The sequence below is a fragment of the Prinia subflava genome, chromosome 1 (genome assembly GCF_021018805.1).
Source record: "Prinia subflava isolate CZ2003 ecotype Zambia chromosome 1, Cam_Psub_1.2, whole genome shotgun sequence".
In the NCBI taxonomy this organism is placed as follows: domain Eukaryota; kingdom Metazoa; phylum Chordata; class Aves; order Passeriformes; family Cisticolidae; genus Prinia; species Prinia subflava.
In genome coordinates, this window is record NC_086247.1 from 56,219,886 (window position 1) to 56,238,428 (window position 18,543).

General features: G+C 35.1%; 1 protein-coding gene across 3 annotated transcripts in view; it reads left to right on the plus strand.

Annotated features, from left to right (window-relative positions):
- Window positions 1–18,543, plus strand: part of CCDC102B (coiled-coil domain containing 102B) — a 134,989-nt gene that overhangs the window by 46,465 nt on the left and 69,981 nt on the right. The window lies entirely within an intron of this gene.

The window sequence follows — 18,543 nt, forward strand, 5'->3', positions numbered from 1 at the left end:
ACAAGTTATTAATTAGAACTGATCTTGCAAGTACAGTTGAGAAATCAAATTTAAGAATTGGTCAAGAAAAATAAATGGAGCAAGATGAAAACTGCTGCAGCTGCATAAACATACCTTTACATTTTGGTTAAAAGACATAATGTGGCTTTAAGGCAAATTCTTTCCTCATCCCCTCTTGAATCGGTATTGCTTTAATTCAGAGTGATTTTGTGCACATTAATTCTTTCTAAAGGAAACCATGAGGGAAGTTCAGCTTCAGGTATTAACAGTCCCTGCTCTAAGCCTTGAGAGAGTGGATGTGTCTGGGGCATTGACAGTTTTTGGGATGGCCTAAGGACACATGTGGATTAAGGGCCACAGGAGCAGGAAAAATCTTGACTCCTGTGTTTGTGTGTGGGGTCCAACATTTGCAGCTCTGGTCTGTTTACAGCTTCTGCTGTGCTGAGTTAGGGGTGTGAGGTAGGGCCAGGTGCCAGAGGAGTGGCACACTGCTGCCTTGCCAACAGTGAGCACATTCATTAGACAGTGATCTGTCTGCACACCTCTCAATGCCTGTGTGGATGTGTTTTAAGAAGGCACCACAGTACAGAGGAGGAGTTTTATAATTTGCCTGAATGATAAGAGAGAAATTTGAATACTAAGGGCTTATATTAATTGCCATGTGTTTCGTTGCTGGTTTTGTGTCATGGATCTCTTGGACTGCGTATTTTATATATTTTTTTATCCTTCATAAGAACAAAACTTGAGAGGAGATGTAATTATAGTAATATTGTTAAACCCTTTGATATTCATCTAGCACTGTTCATCCAGTGGGGAAGTATATTTGTTTCAACAAAAACCACTGGGGCTGGTTGTTGCAATGATAAAACAGTAGAGGCTGCACAATTTGCTCCCTTAATGGATTTCTAAAATACAATATATTTTGTCAGAATTACGACATATAGTACAGTTGGTTTTATATGTTTTCTAATTACTTTCTGGTGAAATGCTCATTTCAATTCCTTAGAAATTGACTAAACTGTAGAGCTAAAACTAATAAAAATAGAGCTTTACAGATATGTTTCCTCTAGCAAATTATGCTGATGTTTAATAAAAGAAAGGGAAAAAAACCCACTGGTTTACAAACTGTTATGGATCAACACTCAGTACTGTACTTTTCTCACCAATTTGTTTCCAGTTTCAAAGATATTTAATTCAGAATTCCTGACAAGAAATGATGAAAGTCCAAGAACATATTTAAAAATATATCTCTCGTTTGCATCTGACTAGTGGTATAACTTTAAGAACATTAATATGCTTTAATTTTGTTCATTTAATTTCATTATTTTATCACCTATTTTCCAACTTCTTGAATGGGCCTGTAAATTGTAATGATACGTTTTAAATATAAATATTTTCAAATTACAAATTTTATTGTGATGATGGGAACTAAAAAAGCTCTAAGGGTTTTTTTGATGCATGTGTATCTTATGAATACGGTATTCTTTCATATGAATATGGTATTCTTTCTTTTTAGAACAATATTTTTATTTCACTTAAAGATACATATTTAGTATTGTTCTTCAGTTTCCCAGCTCTATTGCACCAGCTCCCTCCCTGTTTTTTTCCAGTCAGTTGGGAAAGCTTGCTTTAAAACAGCCAGTTACCTTTTTTGTTTTTGCAGAGTAGCATGAGAGTATTTGCACGCCATCAGGATAAAAGTTCATCTAGGCCTATATCCCATTTCTGACATTGGCCAAAAATGGGTATGTATAGAATACTTACTGAGAGCAGCACAGGAATACTGTCTCAGAGAACTGTCATGGCTTCTTAGCAATTCATGTCTTAGAAGTTTCCAGAATGAGATCAGTGTTTTTCACCCCTAATACTTCTTACAGGATATTTTTTTGGTAATTTTTTAAAATTGTTTTTGAACAAATGTGAATTTTTAGCATCCACTATGCCCTGCCATGAAAAATTATAAATTCAGCTGAGTATTAGTAAAGAATTTACACTGTTTGCTTTACATCTACTTTTACATTTTCATGATACTGAAACAGAAAATTAGTTCAGTTCCCTCTTTCTTCACACCATCAGTCATATGATCTTCCAACACCATGGAAACTGCTCAATTATTCCTCCCTCTTTCGCTTCTCACTTATTTTTTCCTAATTTAGTAACTAGTTATTCCTGTATGTAAGGGCCTTTTTTTTTGTCAGCTAAGTTTCTCTAAGAATGACTGTAGAAGACCTTTGTTAAATGCCATTTTAAGGCCTGCCTAGACCTCTGATCTGGCAGAGTCAATTTATTGACTCATTCAGAAAACTGGCATTAGTTAGTAACACCTAAGACTTTTTGAATAAAAATAGTTTTGATTCTTCTTCAATAAATCATATTTGCCAATGTCTCATCTTATTTGCAATTGAGAATGTCGATATCAGTTTTTTCTGGGCTTTTTTATGCCCTCTAGAAGCATTTTAAAAATTGTCCTTGTGTTAGCTGTTTTCTGGGCTTTTTGAATTCTTTGCTGTGTGGTATCTAGTCCTAGGACTTTTTAACTACCCATTTTGTCCCCTTGATTTATGACAATGTTCAGTTTGAGACAGATCCTCTCATGTAACCCATATATATATAAAATATGGGCACAGAATTATTTATTTCCATGCTTCTCCTGTGTGGATACAGAGCAAACTCAAGTAGCTTTCTTGTTTCCTTAATTTTTGATATTGATTATGTCATTATCAATAGACTAAGAGGTTTCTTGCTGTTGATTTGTTAGAAAAAGGATTAATAATAGTTTTTTGTAATTTCTGCAAGTTGTTCCTCATATCCTATTTGGCCTCTCTTAGTTATCTTTATAAAAGTACTGCCAGATTTTAAGATCTATTTTTTCCCCCTTGTAAAAAGATATTTACATTATTCATGTGATATACTATTTTATCTAGTTCCCTTATGAAATAACCACAGTAGTCTCTACCCCAGAATATATGTATGAGAAACTGATTTAACTTTCTTCTGCTCTGTTCTCAACTTGAATATATTTTCAGATTGTTCCAAAAATCTTTACTGAGATAAAATTTTAATTTTTAATTCTCTTTTTTCCCTCCATTTTATTAATTCCTAAAACGTTTTCTTAACATTATTGCTGTTGATAGAAGATCAAGAATTTTACTTTTTTTTCTTTTATTTTTCTTTTTTTTCCTTTGGTCTCATGATTAAGTTGTCATTTGGTAAAGGGGAAAATGTGCGTCCAAGTGTGCCAGTGCTCTGTTCAAGTTTCATTCCTTTGAATTCAGCCTGTCAAATCTGATTAATCAGTGATTAGTCTTTCCAGTTATATAGAAATTTTGCCCCTATGTGAAATATCTGAAAGTTTGTTTCAGCTGGCAAGGGACTTGCTACAGTTACTGAATATTTAAAAATATTTCCTATGACTAAATTTCAACTTTTTTGAAGTAGTCAACTTTTAAATTCATTTGTTGCAGGAAAAGGAGTTGGACTTTGTGGGGCCTTGTAACTCAAGATATTCTGTTATTCAAATTACTTTTTAAGAAAACTTCGAAAAAAATTAAAAAGTAAGAAAAAGCTAATTCAGTCTTCAATTTGGGAAGCCTTTTAGCAGTCTTGGAAAAGGAACAAAAGGAATTGTTCCTCAGCAGTATCTCTCTTAAAAATGCATGCTCATGGTTTTGAACATTTTTGACATTTGCAAATTTCAGTTCTTTAAAGAGTCAGCAGTAGATGTTTGGAATTTCTTGTGCTTTGCGTGGTTGTGCTATGCCCATTGATTTCAGAACAGCTGTTCTGGGTTATTATGTTCATTGAAGAGATCATGGCTCTGAGAGCTGTCCCTGGTCTGCCCTCTCATTTTCTAACCCTTTTAGCCAAGTTTGTGGAAAGAGATATCTCTAGGTAAACCTTAATAATATTTCTTATTCCTTCTTTCTTTCCTTTTCCTTCTTTTCATCCCTCCCTTCCTCTCTCTCTTACTTATTTATCCTTTCCTCTTTTACTGATTTATCCCAGTATATCCAGCTCAAAAAGTGGGACAATGCAAATCTCATGAGATTTAACACAATCAAATGCAAGGGGCTGCACTTGGGTCAGGGCAACCTCCAGTTTCAACACAGGCTGTGGGATGGACAGATTGAGAACAGCCCTGTGAGGAGGACCTGGGGGTGCTGGTGAGTGAGAGGCTGGACATGACCCAGCCACGTTCTCTTGCATCCCAGAAAGCCAGAACTGTCCTGGACTGCATCCAAAGCAGCGTGGGCAGCACAACAAGGGAGAGGATTCTACCCCTCTGCTCTGGTGAGACCCCACCTAGAATGCTGCATCCAGCTCTGGGGTGCTCAGTACCAAAAAGACATTGACCTGTTGGAGAAAGGCAGGCACCAAGAGGATCAGAGGGATGGAGCTCCTCTTCTGTGAGGCATGGCTGAGAGAACTGAGTTTGTTCAGAGCTGGAAAAGAGTAGGTTCAGGGGTTACAGCCTTCCAGTATCTAGGGTAGGCCTATAGGAAAGACAGAAAGGGACTATCTACAAGGATGTGTAGTGACAGAAGAAAGTGGAATGGCTTCAAACCAGAGAGTAGGTTTGGATTAAATTCTAGGAGGTAATTCTTTATTGTGAGAGTGGCACTGGAACAGGTTGCCCAGAGAAGCTGTGGTTGCCCCATCCACAAAACTGTTCAAGGCCAGATTGGATGGGGTTCTGAGCAACCTGGTCTAGTGAAGGATGTCTCTCTCTACAGCAGAGGTTTGGACTCACATGATGTTTAAGGTCCCTTCCAACCCGAACTATTCTATGATTCTATGGCTATAGGAGAAGAGTAATCTAAATCTAATTGGAAATAGTCTAGTATTTCTTCATTAGACCTTATTAAAAAAAAAAAAAAAAAGGAGCACAATACTTTGAGGCTTAAGAATTTAATAAAAATTTAGTCCTGTGCCAAAGATGAAAGCTGAAATAACAGCTTCTATTTTGTTGTTATTAAAGGTAATTTTGTCAAGATTCAATTTCTTAAAACCAACACTTATTTGTGCACATTGGAGACAGGTAGTCCCCTAAGAGCATAAATATTTATCTATGGATCTGAACACCTCTTGTCTGACCTCGTCTCTTCCCATATGCTTTGCTTTTCTCAATTTAGGAATATTGACCTCTCTGTCTTTCTCAGTTACAGAAGATTTATGATGAAGGGAAATAATAGTTTATATAAGATAACCAAAGTTTTTTCTTCTTCTAAGGACAAAATCCCTTTTTTTCCTGTATTGTTTGTTTTCCTTTTTTTTTAAGGTGCTTTGACCAGAATTTTATTTGTACTTGATGATGCTAAAGATGTTCTTTTGTTGTAGTCTAAAACTGTCCTTCTTACTGCAAAAACATTGTGAAAGAAAATTCTTTATTTTTTGGTAAGGAAATAATATCTAATATTTCTAGTATCTTTGTTTAATTATAGTTGGGAAGTGAATATATTGAAAAAAAAATTTCAAGACATTCCCAAGCTGTGTTGACACATAACATAATTGCAAAGGAAAATAAATAATCTTCAACATTTTTTTACCTATAATATACAAGCAGAAATATCAGTAATGAAGACATTTAGCAGGAACTCTTAGATACCATAATAAAACCTTACTTCCAGCCATACATCTTACTGAGGGTATTTATTTTCACATTACCAAATGTATATTACAAATGAGTTGTAACCATGTTGAAGATGCAATTTCTTTAGAGCCAGAGAGTATATTATATTTAACACACTGTTGTACACCTTGCTGAAGCAGGTTGTAGAAACCCTTACAGGTGCTATCTTAGAAAACATTTTTCTGTCTTGAGTTTGCAAGAGGTCCTTGTAATTTTGCAAGTGATTAGTCTGTGGAGACTGCTTTTTTTTTTTTTTGCCAGTGTGGTATAGCTATGTAATGGCTGTAAGTACTTAGAATCCAGAATTCCTCTTGTGTTGCACTGCTGTAATTCTGGTGTCAGCATCAAAACCAGTGTGTTAACCTCTACCCCAGTGTGTCAGAGGGACACCCATTCCCCAAGGCAAGCACTGCCAGGAGCTGAGCAGAACTTACTTTTGGTTTCCAGCAGAGCATTTTGTCCAAGCTTTATTTAAGTTCCTTTCTAAAAGGGGAGCAGGGGCATGCCCTCATCTATACTATCTCTAAACTGGCCCAAAGCCCAGGCAGCCCAGTCTCTGCCCTTAGAGCCCCACTGTCCATCACTTAGTATCAAATTACTGTATCCGAATTAGAACTTGGCTAAAAGGCTATAAAACTGTTGAAGATGGATAGCTTCAGCCCAGCCTAATTCACCAAAATATTAAGTTTCTTCTGTTCAGATTGATTAAATGTAAGGGGGTTTCCTGTTTTTGTTTTTTCTGGTTTTGTTTTGTTTTGTGGGTTTTTTGTGGATGGGGGTTTTTTTTGTTTAGTTTGTTTTGGTGGTTTGTTTTGGGGAATTTTTTTGTGTGTGTTTTTTGCTTTTTTGTGATTGTTTTGTGGTTGTTCACTGTTCTGGTAAAGTAATCAATTAATAACTTTTATGTCATGTTGAAGGTCAACGCTGGTGATTGCTGACCTTCAAATGGAAATGACTGTAATGGGCTCCTGTATAGTTGAGTGGAAATACCTTTTACCAAGTCTAATGGCCTAGAACTGATAAGTTTAAATCAATTACTCTACATTCACACTCTTGTGGTTTTATGATCACTTGGTGTAAAGGTATCTGCAGTTCTGAATTGTCTTAGACATTTACAACTCATCACACGACACACCATGATTGAGGAAGGCTCTTTTTCGTGATATTTCCAGCTAACTAAGTGGAAGTGAATGCTTTTGGCAGTTCTGCATCCCTGGCTCCCATGGTATAAGGCACATCAATTTACATGAAGAATATTGTTGGTAAAATCTGAAAGGTCATGATACTCAGACATACATAATACATACATAATAATCTGCCTTCTGAAAAATCAATCTGTCTGCATTGATTAGGTGAAGAAAGCTATTGATGTTTCTGTTTGTTTCAGAAACTGATGGTTGTGCTGAGAGTAAACTCTATTTCCATTGACCTTACTAAGACTTCTTAAGTATAATAAATAAATTATTTAATTTATATACAAGAATAATGTTTATAATTTAGAAAATATTGACTCCAAAAATTCAAAATTTTAGGAAAATGTGCTATAAAGAGAAAGAACATAAGGTCCTAGAGTAAAATAATGAGACATTTTAAAATTTTTTAGTTTGCAACAAAACTAGATTTGACTCTACCCTTTTCTGTTTTCACAACACTCCACAAAAAACTTGTAGCTTATAAACTGTTTCCATCAAGATGTAATAAAAACTTCAACCATGTAAAAAAAATTGTGGTGTTCACACTGAAAGATGAAGGATAATGAAGATAGTAAAAAACTTTGCATGCTTGTGGGGGTTTTTGGTGAATATATGCATTACCTGAAATGGGGAGGGAGAGATATTAAGGAAATATTATGCCCTGATACCATTGTGACTACAATTTGGTATTCTGTTACTAATTAACTAGGTAACAAAGGATTAGAAAAGATATTTTCTGAATTTCTAGTATTTTTTTCACTATCTTAGTTAGTTCTTATCCAACAAGAGATTATTTTCTTCCAAGTGCTTATTTTTCTGAAATTTTTCAGGTCATGAAATTTAGCCTCTAATTTATTTATAAAGAATTTATTACTAGTGACCCAAATACATGATGACAAGTCACAAGAGGTTTTCAAGGAGACCTTTCCGAGTGTGTGTGTGTGTGTGGTCTTTACTAGCTTCTAAATGCAGATAAGTTAATTTCACTGAACAGTGGATGCAATTCCCACAGAAATGTTAAATCAAATGCTTCAGGATATGCCTATATTAAATTTCATAAGAACCAATCAGGATCATGTGCATGAAGCAGAAGTTTTACACTTTGGAATGCTGAAGGTCATACACCAATCAAACAGAATTTGTGAAAACTGGAGTTTGTGATGAGAAATGTCTAGAAATACTTTCAAATTCTTCTTATTCCTCATATTAAAAAACCAAAAAAACACAAAAAAACACAAAAAACAAACAAAAAAAAACCTAAACAAAAAACAAAACAAAACCAACCAAACAAAAAAACCCACCACACCAACAAACTCCATTTTTCCTTTGTAACGAAAACAAGATTTCTCTAAATCTTGGGAGTGAGTCCCTAACTTGTATGCAGTACTTTGGAATAATAAATATGTTACACATTTGTGTTTTTTCCATTATAAAAATGTGTTCACATACTGAAAAAATAAAGTAGAGTCAATTGATTAAAAAACCCTTAAATATCAATAATGAAAACAACATAATATTTAAAAAGGAGTTTTCAGAAATATTTGTGTTCAATCTTGTAAGCCAAAACTGCACTTGTTCTTTGTGTTTGTGTTCTCTAATGTTTAATTAGAGAATTTAATATTATTAAATGTTTAAATACAGGACATAAATGTCTTTACCTTATCTGGAAAAGGTACTCAAAATTAAACTAATTATGTTAGGATCACTTGTCATTACTCCGTAAATGGTCATACGGAACTAGACACAGTAAAAATTTTTACTTATTTGGGGTTTCTTGCTTTGAGCCAAGAAGAAGAAAATGAAATCATGCTTTAAAACCACACAGCCCTAAAAATGATTATAAACACGTTTGGATTGAAAGCACATTCCACTTTGGGCTGTTTTATGAAAATGAAATAGTTGTTTGCTGGTGTGTTGTAACTGTACATTGTATTTTAAATAAACTTCTTTAGGGTTAGAATTGTTCCTGCATAGAAGACAAAAATAACTTTTCTGAAGAGGAGTGAGACAAGGAGGGAACAAAATTTAGGATTTTTTTAACCTAAAACATTGATATGAATGACAAAGTAATTTTAAAAATACAGCTATTTTACATACTCCCAAGTAGCATATACGAAATAATAGAATCAGAGAATCGTAAAATGGTTTACAGTGGAAGGGACCTTGAAGACAATTCAGTTGCAACCCCACTGCCATGTGCAGGGGACAATTTCCAATAGACCAGTTTGTTTAGAGCTCCATCCATCCTGGCTTTGAACACTTCCAGGGTTGGGACCTCCACAGCTTCTCTGGTCAAACTGTTCCAGTGCCTCACCACTGACACAGAATTCTTCGTAAAGAATTTCCTCATGATATCTCATCTAAACCTATCCTCTTTCAGTTTGAAGCCATTCCCTCTTGTTCTGTCAGTACATAGCCTTGTAAAAAGCCCCTCTCCATTTTTCTTGTAGGCTCCCTTCAGGCAATGGAAGGTTACAATTAGGTCACCCCAAAGCCTTCTCTTTTCCTGGTTAAACACCATTCTCTCAGCTTTTCCTCATAGGAGATGTGCTCCTTTCCTCTAATCAACTTGGTGGCCTCCTCTGGACTCACTCCAGCAGGTGCATGTCTTTCTTGCCCTGAGGACCCAGAGCTGGATGCAGCACCACAGGTGGGGTCTCACCAGAGCAGAGCAGATGGACAGAATCCTCTCCCTCCCTCTGCTGCCCACGCTGCTTTGGATGCAGAACAGGACACTTCTGGCTCTCTGGGCTGCAAGCACACACGGCTGGGTCATGTCCAGCCTCTCACCCACCAGCCTTTCTTACAGGGCTGTCCTCGATCTGTTCATCCTCCAGCCTGTGTTGATGCTACCAGGTGCAGCCCCTTGAGCTCAGTCTTGTTAAATAATGAGATTTGCATTTTCCCACTTCTTGAGCTTGTCCAGGTCCCTCTGGATGGCATCTCATCCTTCAGGTGGGTTAACTGCACCACTCAGCTTGGTGTCATCAGCAAATTCACTGAAGGTGAACTCAATTCCTTCATCTTTGTCATTAATGAAGATATGAAATTACTCTGGTCCCAATACAGACCAGTACAGAAAATACAGTTTGCTTTTATAAATACCAATAATAAAAATAGAAACAAGAATGTTTTGTAATGGTGGAGAATCACAAGAAAATTTTGAACTATCTAGTTCATGGCATGTTCCAAAACTGAGGCACATTGGTGTCAACTCAACTTTCTTATACCTTCAAGCAGTAAATCAACATAATAACAGATTCAGAAGTCTTTACAGATGCTATTTATGAACACTAAAATAGATACTATGCAATCACTTGTTTACCTGTTGTGATCTGTTACCTACCCGATATATTTTTCTTTTAACACAACAATTATAAATTAAGATATTCAGTACCTTAAATTAAATGAGTGGTCTGAGCTGAGGATTTGGACTAGTGAAACAGGCTTGGATGTACATGTAGGCTGCAGTATTTCCTATCTGCCTTTGAACTGTGGACAAAAGACATGAATTTTTATTATTCTTATTTTTAAACAGTGCTGCTGGGCTAAAGGAACTTGCACTGGAGTATTTGTTCAGTTTGATTCCAGAGAAAGAGGAGCATTTTCATAAGATCAGCTAAATTGATATTTAGAAATGTCACCCATGATATGGTGGCCTTTTCTAATATATCCCAAGGTAAATATAACCTTTCACTCAAAATTTTTGTTGTTGAAATTATGTAGTTGTATAGTCTGTTTCTTATTTGGAGTCTTTTATATTTAAATAATTTTACAAAAAGCCCACAAAACCCCTATTTTTAGACAGAACTACCTTTTTTTGCATCTCAGCATCATTGATTTCTATTTATATATATGGTAGAAAGCATGTCATTAGCGTGGTAGGAAATGATTGAACAGAATTTGGATGTTTAACTGAACAATTCCCACTGAGAAAGGGAAAAATAGGCCTTGTTAGTTTGGGCCAAAAGGAAATTTTGGTGTGAGAAACATATGGGAAATGGTGAAAAACATATATACTAAATCAAAACTTTTATGATATGGTGCTATCTTTCTATGCATTGTCCTCCCAAGCCAAGAGGAATGCTGTAATTGTTTCATCTTTAAACTTTTTTTCTTTTTCTGTATATTGTGTCCTTTTACATTTCATCCCAGCCTGCTGCAAAACCAGGCATAGTTCCCCCAATGACACCAGCAAATGTTGACAGGAAAATTATGCTGCTTTAGAATAGACCTCAGGTAAATTGCTCAGGAGACCTGTCAAAAATCTGTTACAGTTTTCATGACACACATATTAGAGTTACCTTCTGGGTGATCTGAAGGAAGAATAGTGCTACATACTTTCTTTTCAAGATCAGAAGTAGAAATATTACCCTGGCTTTGGATGTGCTCTGAAAATTGCTTGTTGTGAATTCTTTCCACCACATTGTACTAACTCAACAGCTTTTAGGAATAAATCAAAATTATACAGTTTTGGGGTGGTTTTTTTAACCCTTTGTGCCAGGTAGGATTTCCATGTGGTTACTGCAGAGATCTGTTGTTCACAAAAAGCCCTTCTGTGGGTCAGGGAGACAGAAAAGTTTAATATGTAAAAAGAAAGTTTAATAAGTATGAATATATTATATATTATATATGTTAATATTATGTGCTAGTGTGTATTTAGGAGAACTGTATGAAATTGCTTACACCAGTCAATAAAATAATCTAGATGGGAATGTCACTTTTAACTTTTCCATATGTATTAAATATACAGCAGCTGTGTGGAATTGGTAAACTGAGCTAGATTAATGGATGCATCAGATATATATGATGACTTATGAAGGACTGTATTTACAGAAGGACTGTAACTGGCAAAACTAATGGTTTTGTCAGAGTGATAGCACTCATCTCAAGATGTAGTACAAGGCTGCAATAAAAGACAAGCAAGCAAAAAACATACTGATGTTTTATGTTAAGCTCATATCTCTTCTCTCTCCCACCCACAAAAATTATATTCAAGTGGCATTCAGAGGTCTTGTTCAGAGATGTTTGGTAGTGGTCTCATTCAAAATACAAATCTTGAATGGATTACAAAATTTCCTAACTGAAAACCTGAGGATCCAGGGCAGGTCCATTATGCAGATCAGCTTCATAAGCCTTGTGCAGTGCTGCCCTGATTTTGGGAAAAGCAGAAGTCATGTTGCAGTGCTCTGCATTGTTAGTTTGACCACACACTGTAAATCTGACATGAGAAAAATGTATTGCCTACCCTGAATGTACTCCTATCATCTGTGCACATCATGCTCAATAGAACTGACTTGGAGATTCTGATTTGTTGTACTCATTTGCTAAGCAGGACATCTGCACATGTTGCTGAATCCTAGGGCAATATGTCTACCTGAGAAAGGTAAATGGTGACAAAACCAGATTTTTGCTATGTAGCTTTCCTACTCTGAATGTCCTGCCCTCCCTTCTTCTTCCTCCAGCTGTATATGCTGAGCATGGCGTGGTATGAGGTAACTCAGTTGGGTTCAGCTGTCCCAGCTGTGTCCCCTCATAGCCTCTCGCCCATCCCCAGTCCCCATGCTGTCAAGGCAACACGAGAAGTAGAAAAGGCTGGGATTTTGTGCAGGTACTGCTCAGCAATACCTGAAACAGCTAATGTTACTGCACTGTTTTGTCCAGTCATTCAAAATACAGCATTGTAGTGGCTGCTATGGAAAAATAAACTCTGTCCCAACAAAATAAGTACAAATATGGAAGATTCCTTCATGTTACATTGATCTCTTTTTTAAGAATGATTTAATGCAGTATTACTTTGCTTAAAATGAGATATCATTTGTCTGTCTGAAGCATCTCTTTCAATAATTTATTTTACTTCTTTATGTTGATAGAATGTGGACAATAAACAGAAAGAGTGGATGAAACTAAACTATGTGAATGACAATTATGTTGAGAGGAAAAACTATGATTATGCATTTCTAATTGGATATTTGCTTCTAATAGTTTTGTCAGATACAGATTCACAACCTTTAGAACAACACCTTTTAGCTATAATCTGGAGGTGGACCAGAACCGCTGTACCCATCTTTATTAAAAAATAAATGTTCCATCTGCTCTTTTTTTGTACATAACATATGGTGACAATGACAAAATAATAATACCTAGAGGGAAAAGTACCATCTCTCTGTGTAACTTAGGATGGCTGCATAATACTGTGAGATTCTGTTACTGTCATTCCATTGCAATATGTTACAGAGGCAAAAATATATATTTTATTGGTCTCTACCTTTTGTGGTAATATCATGATCATGTTGTAGCAACATGAGAAATTTTGTGATTTGAACAGGATTGCATTAGAAAATGGCTAGTATAATAATTCTAGCTGATTCAGTCCTAGTAAGGGCAAGATAAAGGAAATAGAGACCAGTAAATTAATTTATTACCATTTAAATTGCAAAATCCATATTTATTTACATATTTATTTAAATCTATTTGAAGAATAACTCTATCACGGAGCTCATGATTCACCCAAAAAACCCTTTTCCACCACATCAAAATTCCATGCTCCTAATAAATAATTATATGGGACATCTCCATTGTCACTTCAGTATTTTGTCTTCAGAAGATAGCACAATAAAAGTTGACAATACCGATTAAATGAGCCTGATAGTGGGACCAGGAGGAGGGAAGAGGAGCTGAAATTTTATTTTAATAGAAGTAAAAAATACAGACTTTTGTTTCTGTCTAAATGTTATATTTTGAAAGTTTGACAAACTTGAGAGTGGTAAGGACAAAATTTACAATAATAGTTAAAATGAGGTTCTTGGCTTGCTCTTAATTGGCTTCCTTATCATATTTAGCAATTCCTCTGTGATAAAATTTGTCTTTTTTAAAATATCGTTGTCTCTAATTATTTGACCATATTTGAAGATTCACTTTTTCAACATAATTCCTTCTTTCTTTGCCGTAGTTCTGTCTTAGTTGCAATGTCAGTATTTCTTTTCAGGCACTTATGTCTAGAAGATTGTTTCTTCTGTTGTCAGGATTAAGAAGAAAAAAGCAAACCATTGCCAATTAGTGTCCTTTTGTGGTATTTTAGATTCTTCTTTAAAATATTTTTATTCTTTGCCTGTCTACATCAACATAAATAAATTCTATGAAATACCAGTGGAGTTCAGCTCTGTTATTTCAGTTGCTACTTTGCTATGCATCAAGAGCTTTCAGAACCGTTAATGGGCTTTTCTTTTCCTTAACAACTGAGTTCTGGAAATACGTTAAATCTCTTCCTGTTTTTCGAGGGACCTGCAGCTATCATGCAATACATTTTTTCTGTAGGTGTGCAAAATTCTTTTCCATATCTCAAAATCAGAAGACTGGAATAAAGCAGAAAATGTTTGGTTAGGGCTGCAGCATCTGTCAGTTTGTCAAATTATTACCTTAATAATAGAATACACATCAAAAGTAAAGAAAGAAAAAGTTTTGGGTGTTTTTTTTGTTTTGTTTTGTGGGGGTTTTTTTGTTTGTTTTTGTTTGTTGTTGTTGTTGTTTTACATCATGAATGGATATTTCTGTTAAAACCAGCGAGGACATTAATTTTCAAACTTCATTTACTTTTTGAGCCACAGCAATAAATGCTGTATATGAGGTTTTGTGGGATCTCTGGTTTTACCTTTCATCTAAGAGGGATTAGAAGCAGAATAAAAAATAAAGTAGTCTCTTCACAAATCTGATCCTTTTCAGGTTTTGTTTTACTAGCATAATAATAGACATTAGAAAGGAAATAATTTATTAAATGCTGTTTAATCATATTCTTCATGGAAAATTAACTGTCACGCTGTTTAAGATTTGAACTTCACTACTGTGAGTAAACCATAGTTTGTTGGCATTGTTTTAAGCATTGCAAACTTTGAAGTTGTTCCTGATTTGTTGCTTTTTCTTTTTGGGTGATTGATAAACGTTGTGGAGTGGTTGCAGTACCAGACTAAGACAAAGAAAAAAAGCAGAAAATAGAGAAAGGAGTTAATAATGAGGATATATTGAAGTTAGGAGGATCATTTGAAGTTAGTACAAAGTCAGGAATCATATCTACACTTTAGATTATGCTGTAATACCAATGGAAATTAAGGTTAGTCTAATTAAGGTCTAATTGTGTAATTCAAATAGGCAGTTACTGTCTCAGTTACAATGACACTGATTTTTACAGACTTTACAGATAAAGAAAAGCTTCAGTAGAAATACAGTTAAATTTGTGATATGTAAGTGACTCAAGTTTTCTACTTCTCTGATATTTTGTTCATCTTTTATTTAGCTTATTATTTTAGGTTGGTACACATCCTCAGGAGAGATGGAGTAAGGGAGAGGATTACAGGAAGCTATATGTCTTTTTAAATGAAGAATTTTATGATTGGTGGTGACCATTTCTTTCTTCTCAGATTTGAATCTGTCATGGGATTTTTTTTCTTTTTTCCATTTTTGTTTTTGTTTTGTTTTCAAACATCCTGTCATTCTTTGACTTCTGTTTGTTGGTTGCTACCTGACCTGTGTTTGCCCCTTTGTGAAGGCAGTTTGCAATTATTAATTTAGATTCTGTGATAGCCTCTTCCAACCCCAGTGTAACATATAGGGGTAATGTTTGCTGCTTATCAACTTTATAGATTTTTCAGACCTTTGCCATAAATCATATTTACATTGCTAACCTCAATTCTGGTCAAGACAAGACATGAGATGTTGCACTGCTAGGTTAATAGAAATTCTGTGGCCTTCCATGAGTAGGGTCAAATCACTACATGTACTGGTGTCACCACCACACTCTCACTTTAAAATTTGAAATATATTCCACGTGGACACCCTTCATTGTGTGGATTTTTAAATTTGGGAGTTGATCTCTTGTTTGGCTTAGGGTTTTTTAGTGTGGTTTTGTGGGGGAGGGGGGTGGTTCTGCTTTTAGGGCCAATCAATTCAATTATTTGGAAAATTACTTGTTGAGCCTCTGACAGGTAGCTTTAGCAAAGACACTATAATTTTTGATTGTATTAAGCTGGGTTGGATTCAATGATCTTAAAGGTCTCTCCCAACGTAGTAATTCTTTGACACTGTGAAATGTTCCAAATCAAGTTGCATCAGGCATCAGATTTGCTTTCAATATATTAAAAGTATTTGGGAGAAAAAGACTAATAAGAATTTAATCTTTGAACAATTGAAGGTGATATATAACTCAATATAGAACACCAAAAGGATCCCTATGAGCTTATCCATGCTCCTGTTTTTTAGAATATGCAAGGTTTGATGTTCTACAGCCTTACACAATGACCATTTTTCCTTTTTTATCTCTTCATTCAAGGAGAGTGATGGAAAGTGATGTCTCCAAAGATATATAATGAAATTAAACCACTTCAGTGGAACAGGTTGCCTTTCTCACATTCTGCTTTTCCAGCCTCTACCTAATAACAAAACAAACAAAAAAAATCACTCCTTTTGGTCTAAAATGCTTTCTTTCAGAGTATGATAACATTCAGGTTTTAGGTACCTTGTCCTGCAGTCCTCTTTCTCAAAATTCTGCTGCCTGAGGAACATGGGGTCTTAAAAACCAAATTTTTGCTACAGTGCTGTAAATCTCTATAATTCAGTGGCCAGAGGTCCATGGATTCTTTTGAAGATAGCTTGTTTAAACTCGTACTTAACTGTTTATAATACATCCCAGCAGAGTGATCACAGAGTGACCAATAAAAGCTGTGATGTAGTTCAGCTGATACCCATAAGAGAAAGTTATTGACAAGCAAAGATTCATCTGACCACAGACGAATTTTCTAAGATATTGCAAAGATACTGCTTGAAAAGGAATTTGGTGTGTCTGAGGCTGGACGAAGAATGTCAAAAGGACAAGTTTGTCTAGAAAGTTTAAGAGGGCTTAAACTGATAAATGTGGAAAACAATTTTAAGAAAAAATTTTAAGAATAAGCCTTGCCTACTAATTTTGGCTCTATTCCTATACTTTTGAATATTTAAACCTTTGAGCAATATTTACTGTTTTTAAGATTCAAATGTGAGAAAAAATAAGAAAACAAGGATGTAATTTCAGAGTATATGCACTATTAGGCACAAAATTTATCTTTGAATTGTATTTTTGTGCTATTTCTGTACAGAAAAGTTGTGGAAATTGCAACTTCTTTCTCCAGTTTCTCTTTACAAATCATTGAAATTCAAGATTTTTTTTTTTTTAATTCAATAAACTGACAGTTATTTATGTCCTCTGAGCAGAGAGGATAATAAATCTTTTACCTTGAAAATCTTGGTGCTTGATGCATCAAACTGCTATGGGTAGAAAATCTAGGGTGACGCTGTGACTTAGGTCATATATGGTGAATTCTGCCTCTTCAAATTTGCAGGTGTGGATCATTGTACACCATAAATATCTGTACTGCATTCTTAAAAGCTACATTAACTGTTGAATGTTGTTTTCTATTTCTGTGTATCGGAGGATTGTATAAGAATTTTTGTTGTTTCTTCCTCTGACAATTGCTGCAACAGACTTGAAGAAGTTAAATGAAACAATTGTCAGTCCTTTAACATCCAAAAGGAAAAGGGACTCAATATTTTACAGTATTTGCATCAGTAAATTTTGTAGAAGTGTAATGCTATCATCAGTGTATACTTCATGCTTGCCAAGCAGAATTTCTTATTTGGCATTTTAAATCTGTGGAGACCTCCCTTGTTTAAAAAAAGTCACACGTAAAGCTAGGAATCTCTTAGCTTGAATTCAATCCCCATGTAGATGTATTTGCTAAAATAAAAGTAATACAGGTAACTGCCTTTTGACCCAAATTAAAGGTGTGTGGTTCTGCTCAGAGATTTTAGTTTATGCAAGGAAGAAGGGTGGTAACATCCATTTCTTACATTCCTTTGTGGATAGACAAACATAGTGAGTAATTTTCCTGCTTACTGATTTTTGTTGGTCTTTTTGACATATCTGTTAATGATGCTGAAAACACTTCTGGGAATTAGGAGAGGTAATTATTAGAATTGATTAACAATACTGTAAAAAAAATCAGTGTCTTAAGAGCAGTAAATTACATGATGATATGAGATTTTTATTTACTGCATCTACCAACCTGACAGTCAATAAGGATGGAAAGTTTGGATATACACTGTATTTTATGCCTTTTATACATACACTGGAGAATTTTCAATCTTTGTGAATGGAGTGCATATAAGTTACATCAGTAAATAGACTGCATTAAATGCAGTGCTTTTATTTTTTAATTTTTTATTACAGTACTCTAAAAATTCACTACTGTTTTTTTGCTTCTGAACAAGCATGAAAACAATGATACTCTTCAAAGAGGCATTAGAAGGTGATCACAACAGTATTTGCTGGAGGTGTCTGCAAAGCATAAATGTGACATAATATATTGTATATAATTTTGAAAGACAGAACCATATTGTAGAGATTTTTCCAAGCTTCTGAAACTATGAGAAGTTAAAGAGGAGAACTTCTAGGTGAGCTCTGATGTAAAGATACATCTCCTTTGCCTCCCCTATGTAATGATCTTAGTGGGAACTGCTCCAAAAGCCTCTGCCTTTTGAATATCATTCCCTGTGGATCGGTAATGAGGTGGTCATTTAGGAAAAAAGTGCTGGGTTAAGCCTGAACAACATGTAATTCCAAATTACACATATTTCTGTGAAAGTTCACGAATGGCCTGAAGGATCAACACAGACTTGTTGCTCTATCTCTAGCAC